General features: G+C 40.2%; 1 long non-coding RNA gene across 1 annotated transcript in view; it reads left to right on the top strand.

The window, feature by feature from the left end:
• Positions 1-785: 785 nt before the first annotated feature.
• The window catches only part of LOC134474201 (uncharacterized), a 75,339-nt gene continuing 57,470 nt past the window's right edge, over positions 786-18,654 (top strand). The window contains exon 1 of the long non-coding RNA XR_010044869.1: positions 786-2,830. This is a non-coding gene — a long non-coding RNA (uncharacterized LOC134474201). The remainder of the gene's footprint in view (positions 2,831-18,654) is intronic.

The following is an 18,654-nucleotide window of genomic DNA, read 5'->3' on the forward strand; positions in this document are numbered from 1 at the left end:
ACTGCTATTATATATTCAGCTCATCACTGTGCAGTAAATAATCATGTTCATTGCTACAATATTGACTGGGGAATATTTTTAAATTAATGAGTACAGACATACAGTGCCTTCAATTATTAAACATTTTCTCTAAAGGGGATGAGCTCTCTGGGACATTGACTTAATGTTTTTGGTGCTTGAGGCCCAAACAGAGTGAAAGGTACAAATACTACAGGGTTCCAACTGCTCTGATTGTCTTTGTAAGCATGAAACCACTGGAGAAAAGTTCCATTAAAAGCCAGAGGGCTGATTTCCAAGTACACCACCGAGCATGAGTACGCTCACTCTGCCAGCCTGTTTGACTGCAGCAGCTTTAGTGGGTCCAAGTCAAGTGGCACCAGCTGGTGGAGTGGGGGTGAAGAAGTAATTTCCCCCAGAGGCATAGGGAGGCCTCTGAAGAATTATTCTGAAGAATAATGCAACCCTCCTTGCCAAACCATCACCTAAGCCTTGAGTGTAAAAAGACGTCTGTGGAGGATATGTCTTGTACAAGGCAAAGAGCAGATTCTGACACATGGAAGTGCTCTACGTGCTGATCTACATGACAGTGAAACTGAACAAGTGGAGTAGCTTTCTGACAGGTTTTTCCCCATGTGCAAGCTAACATGGCACTGGACAGCGCCTCCCTGCCTTCTCAGGAACCTGAAAGTTAAATCTCCCACTTTTCGCACCTGCCAGTGGGCCTCCAGTCAACTGTCAATACATCATTCCACTTGCCCCTTTAACTCTGTCCCTGTCAATTCCAAATAAAGCCCGCGGTTTTTGTCCTGAACCTTCCATAGGGTGCTTGCATGTCTTTGGCAGCCCTCCCATGCCCGCATAAAGACCTTTTTCCTTTTTTTCTGTTTTTCTCTCTTGTGCATCAGAAGACAAAACAGTTTCCTTCTGATCTGTTCTGATCCTAGAAACATGAGCCTTTCATTATGAAGAAAAGACACTGTACTGTTCAGGGAGAATCACCTTGCTGACACCCAGGCACTTGTTAAATCAGATGCTCTAAGATGCCCTTTACACTTTTGTCCAGGCATCTAAGTCTACTTTGCTGTTCCATGATATCTCCATGATTTCCACTTTTAAAGTGAAAGCTGGGTCATATCTATAATTCTCTTTTGTCTTAAAATGCAAAGAATGGGCTTCTGAAAATAGTGGAATTAAAAGAAAAGATTTAGTATGACCCAAGAGATGTACAAAAATTGCTCAGGTAATTGACATCTGATTTCTGACTTCCTAATAATGCATGCAGATAGCTGAATTAACTTCTGAAAAACCTGCTCTGACCACAATCTCCACTAAGGGATTCCCATACATGGCTTTAAATGACAGAAGTAATAGCTTGGTTTTACAGCATATGACCTGTCAGTTTCAATCAATTATACCAGTAGAAGGCATCAGATTAGCAAATCCACTGACTAGGCAGCAGTGGGTAGCCTGTAACATCAAGGCATAAAAGCTTGCCAAACATAAAACTTTCTCGGGAATTTGAACTAGAATTAAGGGAGATGGTCGGTTAGTTTGTTGAAGAAACAGAAGTGAGATAGCACATGGAGAGAAGGTAGAACACAGGAATTATTATATGGAAGAGTCCAGGTGCATGTAATAACCTTTATCACACAAATCACAAGAGTAATAGCTGACCATATTAATGTTTTTGGTTGGATCATTGAACACAACTGTTTGCAGTCTCTCTGTTTGAATGTTCACGTTGTATGCTTTGATACTGTGACTTGAGCAACTATCTCTAAGTTGATAATGTGTAACCTATTAACTGGTGATTTCTTACTGGGTTTTTTTTTTTTTTTTTTTTTTTGTAGTTCTGTATACTTGTACTCTTACACCGCTTTGTTTTGTTTTGTTTTTTCTCTTTTTCCTTTTAAATAAAATTTAAAAAATATCACAAGTATACAGGAAGCCATGGTTAGCCTAGGCAGGAAGCAGAGACAGAGAAGAAATAGGTCAGCGTTAGTTATAGGGTTCAGAGTAGGAATTAATGGGGTTTGGAAACTGTGAGATTGTTTGATCTTAGTTCCTGTATTCCCTTGAGGCTGGGACGAAGCTGACTTAATTACTTCAACTTTTCTCTGTGGACACTGAGGTGCAAAAAGTAGCAAAGCCATTTTTTTCTTTAGGTTCTGAATCATTTCTCCATCAAAAGAGATATAAATTTTACCCCAAATTCCATATGCATAAATAATATCTTCATTCTAGAGCTCTGCGTAATTTGACCCAAGTCCTCATTTCGTTGAGCTCTAGAAAAACTTAATCTCAGTCACTATGGAGTTCTCATCCCAAATGAGGTCAGGGCGGGGATGGCACCGGTAACTGGTTGTGTGTCCATGTGAGCAGCTAATCATGAGGCCTCCAGGGTCCCCTCAATGCCTGTCCTGCACATCTCCCATGTCACAGGGCATCAGAATCTTCACCACGACCAGAAACCCAGTATCAGAACCCTTATTTATGAGTGTAAACTGCAACCATACTCTTGGAAGTCTGGCCGTGATGGGACCATTGCCCTGGAAAAAAAGCAGTGACCAGGATTTGTCTTTTTCCCTTCCATGTTGAAATCTTTGAGTTTTCAGTTGGAAAGAGTCTGTTCCTATAAAATAGGAAGCTGAACAGAAAGTCCTGTACATATAGGAATTTATAACTATAACTTGAACACTTAGACACACATACACATGTATGTGTACACATATGTTTTTATGTGTATTGAATTTTTCAAGATGTCTTTTTCTTTTCAGAGTTGAACACTGAATTGTGTTGATTGAATGCACCCTGTGTATAAAGTAACACAGTAAGTATAAGTGAGCTGGTGGCTCTTCTGGAATTTCTCTTGGTTGAGTTCTAAATTAGGGAAGAGGCGTCCTATGGATTAGAGACAATTGCAAAATGAATTATTTGAAGCAAATCAATGAACTGTCAGCTTGGTCTCATTAACTTCAGGGAGACTCAGGTGAGATATTATTTCTAACATACCGAGGTTGCAAGAAAAGTACACACCTACAAATATTCTCCAGTGTCACTTGTGCCACTCAATTGCTGCCCATTTAATTCTACTGGGTGTCAACAGAAGATGCTCAGTAGCCCTGGGCTTGCAGATATATCTTCCTTTTGGCTCCTGAGTTTCTTTTAGTACCCTCCTGTTTACTCTCTAGAGAGAACAAGTTCTTCCAATTGTCTCTGTTGTCTGTGCCAGTAGCCTGGAAATTGTAGATCTGTCCTACCTAACTGGAAGGTGTTGGATCACTGGATCCAAGGTTTTCTGAAACGAGCCTTTATTGACCTGTGAGGAGTGGAGAAAGACAGCAGAAATATTTTCCCTTTGTCTAATGCTTTGAGCTTAGTGTACCTGGGACCTCTGTGCACAGCTGCCTTATCTGACCTCACACCATCCTGTACAGAGATCTCACACATGTTAAAAAGGCAGGGGGCTAAAAGACAGAGACACTGACTGACTTAACTCAACATCATAGAGCAGAACTGAATTTGGAAGGCAGCTCTTCTGTTTCAAATACCTGTGCTCTCTGTCTAATACTCCAAAACAACTACCCAGGAACATGGCAAGTGTTTATTGTGAACTGAGCACTGGTCTAGCGCTGTGCAAAAAACAAGACAAGTATTAGCCATATCTCTTGGCTTCAAATTGCATATCATTGAGTTATGTTTATGCCTCTCTGTATATAGCAGCTTGCTAGGGTAAGCAAAAGCACAATCTTTATCCTTAAGAACCTGCAGCCTAAAAAGAAGCCATTATCAGTGTTCAGCTCCCTTATAATTTGCAGAGACCTCTTCAGAAGCTGCTTATCTTTTCTCCCCAGCTCTAAATCAGTGGACCCAGGGGAGTTCCTAAAGTTTGAAACAGAATTTAAGAACATCTGTGAGGCGTTCGTCAGCATCCATGATACTTACCCCACCCCTTCCCTTTGTTCTCTGACTCTTATCAGGCAGGATGCTGTAGTTTATCCAGCCTCAGTTAGCCAGGGAGAGGAGGAAGATAGGTTTGGGGTTCATCTAGGCCAGATATGTTGGCCCTACAGAACATCTTCACTTCTTCCCCAACTGCCAGTAACTTTGTCTTAAATGTGGAGAAAAAGGAAAAGTTTGGGCTTGGAGAAGGTGTGAAAATGTAAAAATGAGTAAGCACTGTTGGTCAGTAGGTAGCACCCATCATTCCTTGCCCACCCCTTTGAATAGAACTGGACTCACCCCAGGTCTAAAACAAACAAGCGAAAAACAAAGAGCACACACACACACTCACACACACACACACACACACACACACACACACACGCACGCATGCACGCACACACAGAGTCTGTGGCAGGGCAAGCAAAAGGTAAAACCAAGGGATCAAAGAATGTTTGTGAACACCGAGGCTCTGCATATCATAGGACAGCTTAGACCACAGGACCAAAATTCCCCCACTTGGGGATTAAGGTACTCCTTGAGCTGCCCTGGGTCATGCTCCTATCCTAGAACATCAGGGAAGTCAGATCCTGGCCCAAACCAACCTTCTTGTGGTGAACATGGACAGCAGTGGCTGTGGGGAGGGCACAGCACAATCATGTCTAAGAGAAGGTGGTGACAAGACTTTGAAAGGAACAAAGCAGAAACAAAGAGCTCCATAGTGGACAGACTACCGGGTGGGCCTCTGTGCATCCCACTGGAAAATATCAGTGGAAGACAAGAGTGAGCATGCCTTGGGGGTGTGCACACATGGACTTTGTCACAGTGGGTGAACTCCTGAGCACAAAACTTACACTAGTAGATAAAATTGGGTAAGAAATCTTGTCCCTATTAGACTTTTCTTTCTAGTTCTATCTTTTCCTTCTGCAAAACTTCAGCTTGATTTGTAGCGCTTCTGATGTTCATAGAAGCAACAAGGTCTGTTACTTCTTGTTTTTTCTCATCTCTGGACAGGCTTGAACAGTGCCAGGTTACCCTCAGATATTTTAGGCAGGATCATCCACATTCTCTCATGATGGTTGTTCTCATAGAGCCATGTTCTCTGACTCAATTATTGAGTGAGCCAATGCAAGATACTTAATCTCTTTAGGGCATTATTTCTTTGCATGTAAAATAAGACCTACCTCACTAGGACTCTCAGGAAGGGGTGAAGGCATTTTCCTCTCTAATTGATCCAGTGCTACATCTCTGTTACTGATGGTCATTATTATTTCCACAAGCCACATCCATGCTCTCCAAATGCATCCTCCAGCCATCAGGCCTCCATATCTGCTCTGCCTCCTTTCCTGGCCCCAAGTCCTGAACCAGTGAGCTCTTTCCAGTATTTTACTCCAGTTGGAACCTCACTCAACCATCATTGGACATGCAAGATGACAGCTCCCAGCTTAAACAAAATTACCCTCTCTCTGACCCTTCTTTTCCCTACTGCTATAGCCCCATTTCCTTGCTTTTCTTTGCAATAAAATGACTTTCAAAGGTCTGTACTCCCTGTCTTCTCTTTCTCTTATTTCCTTTCAAGACTGTCTAAACAGGCTTTTATCTTCCCACTCCAGTCTTACTTAGATCACCAGGGACCACCCTGCTGCAAACCCAGTGTTAGTGCCAGCCTCCTCTCCCTCAACCTCCTAACAGTGCTTCACTGTATTGACATCCTACTTACAACCTTTTCTTCCTTGGCATTTGGGACCCAGCTCTGGTTTTCCTCAAACCTCCTTGCTTAGCTCCACCTCTCCCAGATCTCTAAATATTGCCTACCTCAGAGTGCATACTTCTTTTCCAATTACATTCACTCCCAAGAAAATTCCTTCCAGCCTTATATTATAAATTAGCACCTAATACTGTCAGTTCCTATAAACTCCAACTTGCACACTCAGCTACCTACTCAACACCTCCAAGTCTCACGTCTCTTATGCTCTACATCCAATTCATTAGAAAATCATGTTGAATCTTCAAAATGTATTTAACACTCAGTTTTTTGCCTCTCTTCACTGATAGGTGCCAGTCACAAAGATCTATCTCCCTCTTTGACTCCCACGGTAGATTACTCACTGTTTTTGCATGGGCATCTATATTTGCTGCCATGTACTAAAGTACCACATGAGAGCAAGAGTTAGCTCTTTAAAATATATTTTCCTGCTCAAACTTTCCCACTAGCTTCCAGAAAAATTCTAAAGGTCTACAAAGTGACACATGATTTGACCCTTAATTGTATCTTTTACCTCATCTCCTAACATTCTCTATCACTCTGTTCCATCCTTTAAACTTTGTTCCATCATTGGCTGACTGGCTATTCTTCAAGCATTCCCAATGTGCTTGCAGCCCAAGAGCTCTACCCTCACAGTTTTTGGTGCTAGACCCTTCTCCCAGAGAGCCAATGACCTCTTGCAATGATTTTCTGTTTGTGCAGGAATTAACAATTTACCACAAAGTTAGTAGTGTAAGATAGAACTCATTTATTATCTCACAGTTTTTTGACAGATGTCAACTTCACTTGGCTGGACCATTCCACTGTAGATACACACCTGAAAGAATGCATATATGTGAGCACCAAGAAGTATTTAATAGAAGGCTCATGATAATCTCATATTGGAAATTACCTTAACAAATATCCATAAACAGTAGAGTGGATAAATGCTATATATATATTCATGCGATAGAATTCTGGGCAGTAAAGAAAATTAACAAATTATAGGCACACATAACATCAAAGATACATCTAAACAGCATGATGCTGAAGGAGAAGCCAAATATAATTTACAGTGTGTGATTCTGGGGCTGGGCATGTAACTTGGTGGTAGAATGTTTTCTAGCATGTGCAAGCCTCTGGGTTTGCTCTCTAGCACTGAAAAAATAGTGATTTCATGTACTTAAGTTAGTTCTGAGCAAGTTTTAACTGTGATATTTTGTGATAATTTTTATATGATAAAATGATTTTAAAAATGCATACAAGTAGAGATAACAGCTTTCTTTCTGGGGGAGGCAGGGCAGTTAGGAATTGGGGGTGTTTCTTCATGGGAAATCACTGAGTGGCATATTTTTATTTCTATGTTTTTTGATATATACTGTACAACTGATAAAAAAAGAAAAAATACTCAATATGGAAATAGAAGTATATTGGAAATCATTCCTTTGAAATGTGAGGCTGGTCTGGGTTTTATTCTGAGGGACAGGAAACCAAATCCCAATTTTTTTGAGCAGGACAGTGACATGAGCAGAAATCCAAATAAAGGAGAATTTGTCCTATAATACCATTGTTTATTATTTTGAATACTTTTTTAAAAACCAGCTTTACTAGATAAGTGGATAAAATAAGATATATTTTTAATTTTCAATACTTTGTTTAAAAAAGAAATAGATCATAAGAATGTCCCATGATCTGAGCTGGGCTTTATAAAAATTTTTATTGACTTTATAGTATTCATTTGAGTGGATTTACCTTAATTTACTTAACCACTCTCTTATTATTGCTTTAAGCATGTCTGACATTTCATTGTTATAGGCAGTACCTAATAAATGTCATTTTCCTACTGAAGAGTGACTCAGAATATGTTCTCAGAGATATTATTTTAAGGTCAAAGATTATGAATAGTTAAATGAATATTGATACAGGCAAATTACTTTTCCAGAAGAACTTTACTGGTTCATATTGCCAACCTATATTTAGGAACAGGTCCATTCATGTAGTTGTTCACCAAATATTTTATGTGCACCTGTTATACACCAGTACTGTAGTGCTCTCAGAATTTAATGCCAGGTAAGAAAAACACAAGGAAAATGGTTTACAATTGTGGGGCTTGGAAAACTTCCCCAGAAAACCAGGCCCACATAGCAGATTAACCATGAAATGTGGTGTGGCTGTGTTTAATAGGTGTGAAACTCCACTGATGACTCTGAGAAGTGCTTGATATGAAAGATTAATTTTGCTGTCAGTTGTCAGACAGATTGGGGGTAGGGTGGTTCGTGCCGGGGGAAGTGTGTGAAATTTTGAAATAAAAAATGAGAGCTGCTGAACTAGGAAAAACAAAGAAGGAAAGAGATAGAAGTGATTATATCACTTCCTAACAAGTTAGGAGATAATCTGTAAGCTACATAAAATGTCATGGTACAAACATGAAGTATAATCAGACTGTTAAGGTTGACAATCCCACTCTGCAGATGGCTGATTGATTTTTGGAGATTCACTGTGACACCCTCCAGTCCTGCTGGGTGCCACATACAACCTGATGCTTAGATGATCATGTGTCCCAGTTAGTGGGACTGCTAATGACTAGATTCATAATTTTCTATTTTAAAACATCCCTAAATGATACTTGGAGAAAGCTTTTTCATCCTGCATTTATTATGATTTTCTCAGGAAGCTGTTGCCCTTGCAGAATAATAGGTTCTGACTATTGATACATTTGCTTTAGCAATACCATCACAATTTATTGCTGAAAATGAACATAAGTGGCATCAAAATGCACTCCCACAGTTTTACCAGCTGTCATCATAAAGAAAGGAGACCATCAATCAGGCAGGTGTCAGACATCTAAGTTGAAGCTTCATCTTCTGGTCTGAACCCAAAGTCCCAGGACCGATGTGTGGAGGCAGCATGGGTCATGCTTCTCTTCCTGTGCAGCATATGGGATAGCACTAACTGACAATTGTAGACTAGGACAAAGTTAATGAACTGCAGTGTTTATACACAGATGGAAAAATATGTAGAAAAATGGGATGTAGAGAATGGTTCACTGTAGCAGCCTCTCAGTCACTGTCCTGCTTCTTTTTGAGGTCAACGTTTAGCCGAGTGCTGCTCCAGCACTGTGTGGCTTGTGCAGGTCCTTGTCAAAAGCATTCAAGCTAATGAAATGAGATTTTTGAATATTCAGAAAACTTTGACTTGACTTAAAATAATTTAATATCTTGTAAAACCAGGAGCAAGTCCTGAAAGATTGAAATCTACATACAAGCTTTGCTATCCATATTTTTCTGTCTTTCTGTTGGCTTTCCATTGATTTCTGTAATCTCTTCTTAACCTATATTCGAATAATTTATTATTTCTGATCCCTTTTCATTGTCTTTTATTTCTAGCTTATAAAGTCAAGATTTATTTTCTCTCTTGAGTGCCTTCTAGAACGTCATGAACTCTCAAAATCTCCTGAAACAATATATTTACCATTTGTTGGGAACTCATGTTCCAGTCACTGTGTTGGTTCTTTATATGCATTAGTTAAATAAGGTTATCACTGTTTCTTGTTTTCTGAGACAATGGAGGCTCGGGCTGTGTAGATTTTGTCCAAGACTGCAAATCAATCATGACTTATTTGGAATTGGAATCTATATTGAACTGACTCTAAAACTTATTTTGCTTCCTGCTCTATCCTCTATATAACAGCCAGCTTTTCTCACTATAATTTTGCAAGGTTTGATGTTTGATCAAATGTAATTGCTTGCTATACGTCATTACAGGAACCTTGAATGTCTTGCTGAGCTGTAAGCTGCAGCTCTGCTGCACTCAGAGATCTGGCTGAAGTTTTGCAGAGACTGAGGAAAATCCCATTTGCTCCAGGCTATAGACTTTGAGCAGCTTTGCCACTGAGTCTGGGTCCTGTCCTAGAAATGAAAAATATCACTAACCATTTTCCTGCCTGGCAGATAAATCTTGCTGTCATCATGCCTCTCACTAGCCACATTTCACATGCCTTGGCTGTCCTCTGAGGAAAGATTGTCTCTCTGGGGCGCTAGTAGGCCTGAATCACTGCTGCATCCATCACCCAGGCAAATCAGACCAAGCCAAGCAAATGAACACATTAAAGAGTAATTTCACCAGATAAAATACATAATATGTTGCAGTTGATCTAGCGCTCACTATGGCAACTTTGCTGAGAGTGGTCCAATTGCTTATTAGGAAGAGGGCTGGCTTGGCAGATGAGTTAGTAAACCTCCACATAACCACTGGAAAGTCTAGAGCAAGAAAGATCTTAAAGCAATACCACATAAAAGTTTTCTTCTTTTTATGGTAACTTTCAAATGCAGAGGAAGTAGAAAAAAGGACCTTTATATATCCATCAAATCAGATATAACAATTATTATTATTTGCTTCATTTTTACCTAAAAAACTCACTTTTTGGAGTCAAAAGTATGAGACCAGCCCACAGTCCTTCAGTCTGCCAGAGAAGATGACTAGAAAGGTCAAACCCGAATTCTCTCCTTATTCTCAGCAAATAGATACTCATCTGTTGAAGTATCCTTACTCATTTTTACTGAATGCCTCCTGCATATCAGCAAATGTGCTATGGATTAAACATAGATGTACCCCCCAAGCCCTCATGCAGTCATAGGTGGGGCTTTTGGGAAGTGGCTGGATCTATGGTGTGTGTTGCCGGGATCAAAGATGGGGTGCTAGGATTGATTTGTGGTGCAATGCTAGGATTAAGGCTGCCCCATTCTGATTGTGAGTGCTACTTGCCCTAAAGGTAGGTAGACTGGGTAGGACATAAGGGACAAAAGAGGGTCCCTTGTAACTTGCAGCTTTCTGCCTTGCAGCCTTCTAAGTTGCCATGAACTATTTTTTCTATGCAATACCCCTCTGCCATGTAACCCTGCCTTGAAGCCACCCTGCCTTGAAGTCAGCTATGAACTGAAACCTCTGCAAACTGTGAACCAAACAAACCATTTCTCCTTTAATTTGGAGCATAGAGAATTTTGTCTCAGAAAGGAGAAAGGTAATTAAGAATTTGGTACCAAGTAAGTAGGGTCATTGCTGTTAACTGTACCTGACCATGTGGTTCTTTGGAACTGGCTTGTGGAAAGAACTTGAAAGGATTTGGAGATACCAGTTGAAGAAGAAGCAGTCTTGGAATGCCTTAAACTGCACTTCATGGAAGATTTTTGTTAGAGTTCAGAAGACCAGAACGCTGATAGAAATGCAGTTGATAATACTAGGATCAGGGGGCTTTTTCAAGTAGGAAGGATGGCAGGTGATGTGTTTTGCCTTGGCAGAAAGTTTGTATGCATTTTTCTCATGTCCAGGGACTTTGCCTCAGACTAAGAGTGGCAGGCTAATTAATCTCAAAGAAAAAAGTTCAAAGATAGTCAAATGTTGAGGTAGTGACACGGGTACTTTTGGGGGCTTTTAGTGAGATCTATGTTAAGAATCATGAGCAAAAGCCCAGCAGAATAATTTAAAACATGAGTTTGATTAGAAATGAAGCTTGAGTAAAGTTGTGAACTGCAAAGATAGAGCAGAGGAGAACTTGGCTTCTGAGAAAGAACAGGACAATGGAAAAGATGGTCTGAAGACATCATGAGACACAGCAGGACTCTCACCTTTGCAGCTTCAAGGTTGCAAAGGTGAAAGACTGCTTTGAGAGACAGCCTCAGAGCACCGTGTTCCAGAATGGTGGTAGTCCAGAGAACTTGTTCCTCAGGATTGAGTTCAGAGTGCTCCATGATCCAGGCACTCGATATCTATAGTCAAAAGAGAAGAAAATCTGGTTATTGCTTCAACTGGCAGTAGACCTTGGTGTCATCTGTGTGGTTCCAGTTTTAGAATGCATGAGTTGTGAGATCAGGAAGGCTTTGACAGACTTCTGAAGAAGGCCTGGGAGACCAGGCAGTGTGCTCCGGACAGGTCAGTGTGTGTATCTGTGAGTATGAAGCTGAAGGTGCACTGGAGACCCCAGAAGGTTGGCAAAGCCAGGAACATGGATTGTCTGAGGAAAGTTACAAGAATGAGCAAAGTCATTCCAAAAGAGAAACCATGAGAACTGCAGCCACATGCCGTGTCATAGAAGTGAGGCTACCCAAAGTTTTTGGAATACATATATTACCACAGCTTGCCTCTGATGCTGCACATTGAACTACAGAACTTAATGTTTGCCCTGCTGAATTTTGGACTTGCTTTGGTCCCATTGCTTTCTATCCTCCATTTGTATCTTTTGGAATGGTAACGTTTATCTTGAGCTATTGTTTGTTGGAAAAGTTTAACTTACTTTTCATTTTTACAGGAGCTAGCAGCTGTTTGCCTTAAATGTCAAAGGGGTTTTTGGACATTGACTTTTCAACAGTGCTGAAACTGTTAAGATTTTGGCAACTCTTCCAGATGAACTAACTGTCTTTTGCATAAAGGGATATACGTGAGTCTTTGGGGCACCAGTGGGAAGAATGCTATGACTCATATTTAGATGTCTGTGCAAAGTCTTATGTAGTCATACGTGGGGGCTTTTCAGGCATGGCTGGATCTATGGTATGTGATGCTGGGATCAAGGACGTGATGTTGGGGCTGATTCATAGTTCAATGCTAGGATTAAGGCTGTCCCACCATGGGTGTGAGTGCTACTTCCCTTAAGAGTAGGTAGCCTGGATAGAATATACAAGTAAGAAAGAGGGTCATTCATAGCTTGCTTCTTGCTGCCTTGATTCTTTCTTCTTTCTGCCTTCTGCCTGTCATTAGCTGTTTCTCCTCTGTGATGCCCATCTGCCATGCTACCCGGCCTTAAAGCTAGCCAGCTATCAGCCAGGACCTCTATAAACTGTGAGCCAAATAATCCTTTTCTCCTTTAGCTTTGGCCATAAGGTATTTTGTCTCAGCAAAAAAAGTAATTAAGACAAGGTGCTAGGCAAAAATACTAAGAATTATTAGAGAGAACAAGAGAAAAATGGTATATTAGAAACAGCACTATTCATAATAATGGAAGTATAATTATTTTAATACTAACAGGATAAGGCCATACACTTAATCTTTACATCTTCTTGAGTGCAACGGTTTAGAAATGCTGGAATAAAATAAATTGTATGTAGGATGAATGATCATTGAATTAAGACTAGGCAGACATATCAGATGCCCCGTAGGTAGGGTATACATGCAGGCAGTGGGGACAGAATGGCTACTCAGTGGAAGGGAAGAGCATGACAAAGAGATGTAAATGCCACACAGAGCCCTTGGCACTCTAAATAAGCATCATGGCTGAGCTGGTGGATATATGGGGCCATAGCAAAAAGAACTGTTTATGCCTTTGAACTTTATTTTAGCAGTGGAGCACCAGGTTAGATCTAGAAGCTCTAGGGGATGGGTGCTTAATAAGCTAGTTAGTAGGTGTTAGTCTAGGAGAGAAGTGGTAAGGGGCTGGACTAAGACATGCAGGAGAAGAAAAAGCTTAAATGTAAGAACCATTAAAAGACAATCAATGGGAATTAGTAATTTGGTAGGGTAGGGGATGAGAGGCATGCTCAGGAAGAGGGAGGAGTTGAAGCTAACTCTAGGAGTATAGCTTGGGTGACTGGAGTCTTAGAAGGTCATGGAAGACTTCGTTGACACAAAGCATCCAGAAGGACAGCAAGTCCCCAACTCTAGCTATAGGCCAGATTGCTCAGAAAGCATTTGGTGGCGAGCTGATGAAGTACTGTCCTGTGGCCCTTATTTCTATTGTATTTCAGCATTTACACAATGGTATTTCTGAAACTTTATGGCCATGTAATATTCATTTAACAGGCAATGTGGATACTAATGAACACAGTAAGTAAGTATCTCCATATTCCAATCTCAAAACATAATTTTTAAAAAAGCAATTCATCAGCTAAATATAAATTTTCAAGTAACCATTTTTAAAAATTTCTATTCTTGCACATTTTTTAAAGGACTCATACTCCTGAGAAAATTTCTCTTTTTATAACCCTTTTTTATCTTCCATCCTTTTTTTCTCATATATGGCAAATTCCCTTCCATTCCTCCCAAAACCACCCCTACAGAGCCATCTTCACGTCCTTGCTCTGATCTCTTGTCCTTCTGCTCTTTCTCTTTCCATAGATTATGTTTTACAAGAAGCCAAAGGCAAGAGGGGAAGATCACACAAAAACCAATCAGAAAAAGCCAGATTCCTCTTTAGTGAGAAGGGAACAGGCTGGAAATATACACAATTATAGTTTTGGTTTCATTACACAGAGATGAACAAGCCATCTGTGATGACGGACATCTCATTCCCCAGTGATATGTATATCATGACTGTTTTATGTTTATTTTTGTTGTAGGCAACTTTCATCTGGCAAATGGCAATGCCAACATTATAATGAGCCAGGAAAGCTTGCTTACTGGAAGAGGGTTTGAGGAGAGCTTGTGTTAGAGAAACTGTCTCTAATGTCTGTTTTCCTCTGTATTCATACTTTAGGTTGCTTTTGACTGGCCTTTTAGTAAGGGATTTGAGGATTGACTCTCTTGAGTTAATGGTAGCGAGACAGCTGGAGCAGAGCCAGTCAACTGCTCTGGCTCGGGGTCTGTCCTTGTGCTTGGCAATGTGTGACTGTTCTCTGGCCTGCTGGTACTCATGCCCAGCCTTTCAGCACTTCCCATTCTCCACTTTGTCTACTTCCTGACTTTGCTTAGTCCCTTACCTATTTTCTCTTGTGACTCCAGGACCTTCCAGGAAATCTTAGTATCAGGCACTGTTCGCTACTCTGACCCTTAATCCCACTGCCTCTTTGATATCTGCATTTTAGGGGTCCTGCTTCCCTGGGACCCGTGACTTCTACTTCTGGCTTGACTGCTTAGAACCAAAGGAAGTTTAACAGTGAGATATAATGAGACAATTAAGAGAAAGGATTAAACTAATAAAATTGAGCTGAAGAGAAAGTATCAAAAAACTTTAGAATGTGGTTGTGGTTTGTAACTTTGGTGACACACTAGTTACAAAACAAAACAAAGAAAGAAAGGAAGGAAGGAAGGAAGGAAGGAAGGAAGGAAGGAAGGAAGAAAGAAAGAAAGAAAAAGAAAAATGAAAAAGAAGAAAAGATACTTGGAGTCCACACTAGTCAAAATGGGGTCTGGCTGCATGGCCTCCAAGATTGTCTCCATGACCCTTCCTCTAATAGTAGTGCCTTTGTAGTTCTATTCTATTGAGTGTGGGTGGAATTCAGTGACTTTTTTCTAATTAATAAGAGGTGAATGTGAAGTTATAAGACTTGGACAAAGTTGTAAGAGGCAGAGTGGCATTGCTGTGGAGAAAGGCAGATACCATGTCATGGTAGAGAGGCCTGCCTGTTGAGGAATTCTGGCCAATAGCCACACAAGTGAACCTGAAGTATGAGGTATGATAGAAAAGTATGGTGTGTATTTGAATTTTTAACAAATGATTGCAATATTGTCATTGATTATACATATTGTCATTGATTCCCCTCAAAATACTGTTCCCGTGCTTCAAACACACTTATCCCAGCATGTTTGCCATGTGCTGATGTGGCTGCCTTGATATCCTGAATCAACTCAAAAGTGTTTCTTTTAAGGTTATTTTGACTTTGGGGAGGAGTCAGAAGTTTCAGTTTCAGATATAAGATAGGCAAGAATGCACTATAATGTTTTTATGAGCCACATTTCCCTTGGATGGTATTCAACAGCAGCGTTCTGCATAATTTTTATCACACCTCATAAAGACGCTCATGAAAGAGAACTTCCAGAACTGCTTCGGAAAGTGGCAAAAATTATGTAACTAGTGTGCTTGAAATAACGGGGAGAATTTTGAGGGGGATTCATGCCAATATGTCTTTTACAATAATAATTTTTATTTAATCATTCATCATATCATTATGATATGATGCACATGTAAGAAATTATTCCAAAGCTTAGTGATTTAGGAAACATATATTTATTGTCCCATGGTTTATGTGGCTTAGGGACCTTGTATCAGTCACTCATTATGTAGTCTCCTGGTCCAGTAAAACCTCAGTAACTGCAGCCCAGTTGACACTTTGTTGCAGCATCATAAGAAATTCTGAGTCTGAGCTACCTGGATAACAGTGAAAAACAATACTGAAGTCCCTAAAAAAACTAAAAGTGTAACTACTGTGTGATTCAGCCTAACTCCTCAGCACACACCTAAAGAAATCAAAGTCAACATACTCTTGGGCTATATGCATTAAGCCGAACTATAGAACCAGCCTTGGTGCTGGTAAATGAATGAATGGATAAAGAAAATGTAATATACATGCACAGTGGAATAGTCTTATCCATAAACAAGTGTGAAATAATGTCACTTGCAAAACAGAACTGGAAATCATCACGTTAAACAAAGTAAATTAGATGCAGAAAGACAAGTGTTACATATTTTCTCTCATATGTAGCACCCAGAGGAAAGAAGATGGCATGAAAATAGAAGGGAGACAATTAGGGAATTGGAAATGGGAGAGGAATAAAAGAGGGTAATAGGAAAGGTGGATACAATCAAAACACATTATATGCATGTGTGAAAATGGCATAATGAAACCCATTACTTAGTATAATTAATATGCACCAAGAGCTATGATAATTATAATGAAACAGTGAGCAAGTGAAAAACAAACAAAAATCCTATCTGGCTAGACTGATACAAGGTCCCTAAGCCACATAAACCATGGGACAATAAATATGTGTTTCCTAAATCACTAAGCTTTGGAATAATTTCTTACATGTGTACATGCGCAGGCACACAAAGATTAATTAAAACAGAATTCAAGCATTAGTATTTCTCACAGATGATCCTCAAGTATAGCCGGGGATGACAATTACTAGCATCAAGGACTGAATGAGTGAAGCCTGGGAACTGTGGAAGAGAGCAAATTCCATATGTCAGTAACTGTGCCAGGCAGTTCTTACTGACACCATGGTATCCTCAATGAGTTACATGCTCTATCCTGATTTCAGAGATGTAGAGACATAGGAAAGCAGAGTTGCCCTAGTTAGGGAGACTTAAATCCCTGGTCCTGCCTTATTCAGAAGTTTGTGTTTCCTCTTCCGTTTCTGATGAAGAATCCTTGATTCCATGAGGGATTTTAGACCATGGAGAGGGCTTGGGCTCCTGTGTAGCAGGAGCTGTAATTTGCCCATGTGTCAATTTATATTTGGATTTGCCTTCTGCTCCAGTGGATGCTAAGTACTTGCCAGAACAAGTGCTGATTGCACGCTCACCAGGGATGTGATGTGCATCAGCATCTCACACTCAATAAACTGCGGATGAAGCTTGAGGCAACAGTAATTTTGGAGAGAAGAGGCCAGGCCAGGTTGTGCAGTCCTGCCAGTGTGACTCCAGTAGGGCCTCTCCTTCCATCCTTTAGGGAATATTTGAGTTCTGAGCCTCTCTTTCTGATCATCTTATGTTGCCATATAAATATGATGTTTGAACTCAAAAGCCCTTGTATTGTTCAGTTTCCTATTGTTGGGACTCAAAATTTGATGTACAAAGCTAAAGGAAAAGAGTTTTATTTTGACTCATGGATTCAAGGTGTTTACTCCATGGTTGGCTGGCCCCAAGACAGAATCATCATGACGGAAGGAGTGGTAGAGCAAAGTTGGTTAGTTCATGGGGGCCAGAAGCACAGAGGAACAGCATTAGGTAGGAGCAGGCAAAGGACTAGATAGATAGAGATCCCAAGGTCATGCCACCTAACTCACCCAGGGCTTTACTAATCCTGTAGGCAGCTTTCAAACCAGTGAAGTTACCAGTTCAGCTGAATTGTCACAACACTTCTGACTTCTCCCACAATGTACTAAAACAGTCCAGCATGATAGGTGTCCCTAGGATGCAAGTCATTAAACACACGTTGCCTAAATCTGTGTCCATCTCTAAAGGGACATGGAGAAAATTGGTCTTGAATTAAAGATGACTCTAGAATTAAGTTTAAAGAATAACTAAACTTGTATAGAAAAAAAGCACAACTCTCTCTCTTTGCAGAATTTGATTTTTGCAGAAGATTTTTATTTTTTTCTCAACTCATTATCATTATCCAGGGCTGCATAGTGTTCATCAGGATTTGGCTATAAAAACCATTCCTTAAAGAAACACATTATCATAATTGAATAATCTTTAATTACTGACTCCAAAATGAAAAACAGCAAAACAAAACCCAAACCCAGCTCTTAATTCATGTGTAGTGAGGATTACTTAAAGTTAATATCTTGTGGAAATAGCTCAGTAAATTTAATTACTCCACAGTAGTGCCCCATAAATCTGGGAGTAAATAGCTAAGTCAATTAGCTGCTCCGACCTGGCTGCCATTAGCTTCGCCGTCTATGGCGGTATCTGGCTAAGCATCTTTAGTGACCCACAGCTGTCTTGTCTCAGTGTTCAAGTACATGGAGGTGCTTTGGAAAGTAGTGGCAGTCAGGGGCAAGCATCACATTCCTCCGGTGCCCATCCATCACCGCGGGATGGAGGGCAATGAAGTACAGGACACAGAGCAGCCAGCGGCACAGGCTCCTTGAGAAGCGGAAATCAATGAGGTGCGAATAATACACCCATGAGGTCAGGGCTGTGTTCCCGCCCTGCTCCCCCTTTGTCTCTGCCCTTCAAGTATGGCTATCATTTAAAAATGTGTGTTCACAATACTGATGGGCATGGTGTTTACATAGAAAATGCGTTTATTTTAACACGTAAAATTATAAAGAAGAATATTAAAATTACCTGTAATTCCACTACCTAATGATAACTACTTTCAATATTTTGGTGTTTTCCTTCTTAGACATCTTAAACAGACACATGTATTTTAACACTCTGCATGGTTCCCTTTCCTGCTTTTTAATTTGCAGTCACATCATGAACTCTTCCTCCTGTTATTTAAAATTCACTTAATAAGTGGGTATATTTTATTACAAGGCCAAGCCACAAGCTAATGAATCAGTTTTCTATTACTGACATGCAGGTTGTTTTC

The sequence above is a fragment of the Cavia porcellus genome, unplaced genomic scaffold, assembly GCF_034190915.1.
Source record: "Cavia porcellus strain 051 isolate PalLab524CR breed Dunkin Hartley unplaced genomic scaffold, mCavPor4.1 scaffold_31, whole genome shotgun sequence".
In the NCBI taxonomy this organism is placed as follows: Eukaryota; Metazoa; Chordata; class Mammalia; order Rodentia; family Caviidae; genus Cavia; species Cavia porcellus.